Here is a 2,883-nt window from a genome sequence, read left to right on the forward strand (position 1 = left end):
CTACTTCAATCATTTTACCATTCACATTAACTAGATAAAGACACACACACACACGCACACATATATACATCAAAATATATCAATCACAAGTCATTTCAAATGACTAGTTACAACCAAACATGTTTTTGTCAACATTGGCTAATTAACCTATACATGCCATTATAACCAAAAGTAATTTACTATTTATACCGAATTGGGCCGATGGATAGTGTAATGTAGCTCCGACCAACTTCCAACTTTTATGAGCTTCCAATACTATAAACAGGAGAAATAAAACAGAGTAAGCATTTAAGCTTAGTAAGTTCGTACAAAATTGAATTTAACATACCAATTAATTCACATTTAAGGTAAGCAAATAAACATGCACAAACCAAGTTGGCCAATTGCCTAGCACATATGCTCATCAAGCATGTTAGTCATGTAATTCACATAAATACCAAGAAACATGAATGAGCTCATCAATATTCAATTTCCACATACATGCATTTATCACTGCAAGTATCCATGAACACGTACATATCATATCTTTGTATTTCAAGTATTTCTCATAGTAATTCATCTTAAATTCATATAATCTCATATCAGAACTTTTCTCATTGAATCATTTAAAATATCGATGGATATAAGGGTAATACACATGAAGTGTACGAATCTGAAATTCGTCAATTCATATTCAGGGGTGCTCATTAGAGCACATAATTGGAAAGCCCTCTCTCGAGCCATATAACAGGAAGCTCCGGAGAGCCATTAACGGGAAGCTTATCTAGGTTGTATAACGAGAAGCTCATAAGAGCCATAATCGGGAAGCTCATGCGAGCCAATAACGAGTAGCTCCAAATAGCCATTAATCAGGAAGCTCTAGATAGCCATATATCGGGAAGTTCAAGCGAGCCATATCGGGAAGCTCCGGAGAGCCATTAATCAGGAAGCTCACGAAGAGCCATATATCGGGACACTCATAAGAGTTGGTGGTGTGTCTACAACACATGCAGAATCACAACCAATCGGGATACTCCGAAGAGCTATTAACGGGAAGCTCGTAATAACCATATAACGAGAAGCTCGCAAGAACCATATAACGAGGAGCTCGAAAGGGCCAAATATCAGGATACTCATTGCAGCTAATTCGGGAACCCTGTATCCATCAAATCACATTTATCCGAACGAGACTTATTATTTATTGGGTATTATCGGATATGTGATCAATTTCATACATATGACATTTATACAATTCCCATATACAACATTCAACTCAAACATATAAATATACATAATTTAGTTGCACGAATTTACCTTGACCAGTACTCATGTACGAAAATTTACTAATCTGACACTTTTTTTTCCACGATCTAACTTCGTATTTGAGTTATCCGGATCTATACGAATGAATTTAACATCAATTTAATACAATTCATACTCAATTCAGTCCAATTCACATCTTAGGTAAAATTTACGCTTTGCCCCTATACTTTTAATTAATTACAATTTCATCCCTAGGCTCAGAAAATGAAATTCATGCAATTTAATCCTTATCCCAAGCCTAGCCGATTTTTACATGTAGCATTAGTAGCCCATGTAACGACCCGATAGTCACAGGCATCGAAAAGTGTATTTTTGGGTCTCCGTTTTCAGAAAACGAATTCGGTGTGGTTAATTATATTTTGATTAGGTGAATTTGCTTAATTTAAGAGTAATTAGGTGTAAGGACTAGATTGCATATAGGGAGAATGTTAAATTATAGATTAGAGAAAAGTGAAGAGACTAAATAAGCAATTAAACCTCAAATTAACAAGTGTGTGGTATTGGTAATGAAATGTGTAACATTTAAATACATACATTTATAATAATTATTACTTACTTATTATTTAAGTAAATATTATTATATTATTATATTATATTGTTATAATAATTAAAACATAAAATAAATGAAAGAAAAGAATAGAAAAGAAGAACAAAGTAGAACATAACAGAGAAGAAAAGATAGAAAGAAAAGGAGAAAAAATTAGGGTTTTCAAGGGTTCAAAGCTTAATTGGTAAGTCGGTTTAGTCTATTTTCTTGCAATTTTTATGTTTTTAGAATCCTAGTATTAAATTCTACTTAACCTATGTTGAAATTTTAGAAAATATTAAATTTTTAGATGTTGTTCATGTTGATTAATTTAAGTATTTGAGATTAAATTGATAGAATTTTAAGTTAGAAATGAAAAGGATTGAATTGTAAAATAAATTATAGGTTTTGAATATTAGGGCTAAATTGTAAAAATTTTGAAATTTAGGATTTGAGTGAAATTAAAGAGTTGAATTTAGTCTAAAGTGGAAATTGAATGAAAATATGAAATTAGTTTTGAAGAAATAAAGTTAGTCTCAATTTAGGGACTAAATTGGAATTTAGAAAAAAGTTGAATAAAATTTGAAATATTCAATGTGAAATTGTATTGTATTGATGAATTTTAATTGTTTTAATTTTCATAGCTAACGTTGTACCTGAAACTTCGACTAAAAAAGGAAAAGGTAAAGTCGACGAGGAGTAGCTCGAAAATTCTGGTTTGTATTTCTATAATCTGAATTTAATTATTAATTGTTGTATATTGATTTAAATGTTTATGGTAAGTAAATAAGGTAAGTGTTAGCATTTTTTATATTGAATTGAATGTATGTGAAATTGTAATTTATGTGATAATTGAGTATTGGATAATTGTGCCATTAGAAAATTGAATTGAAACCCTATTAACTGTATCAGGCTGAGTCGAATATAGATGGCATGCCATAAGATTGAAAGAGTTCAGATATACTTCGACTTTGAGTCGATGAGACACTGGGTGTCAAATTATTACTTCGGATAAATTCGATGAGGTATTGGGTACCAATTTACTTCGGCATGGC

The sequence above is a fragment of the Gossypium raimondii genome, chromosome 5 (genome assembly GCF_025698545.1).
Source record: "Gossypium raimondii isolate GPD5lz chromosome 5, ASM2569854v1, whole genome shotgun sequence".
NCBI lineage: Eukaryota > Viridiplantae > Streptophyta > Magnoliopsida > Malvales > Malvaceae > Gossypium > Gossypium raimondii.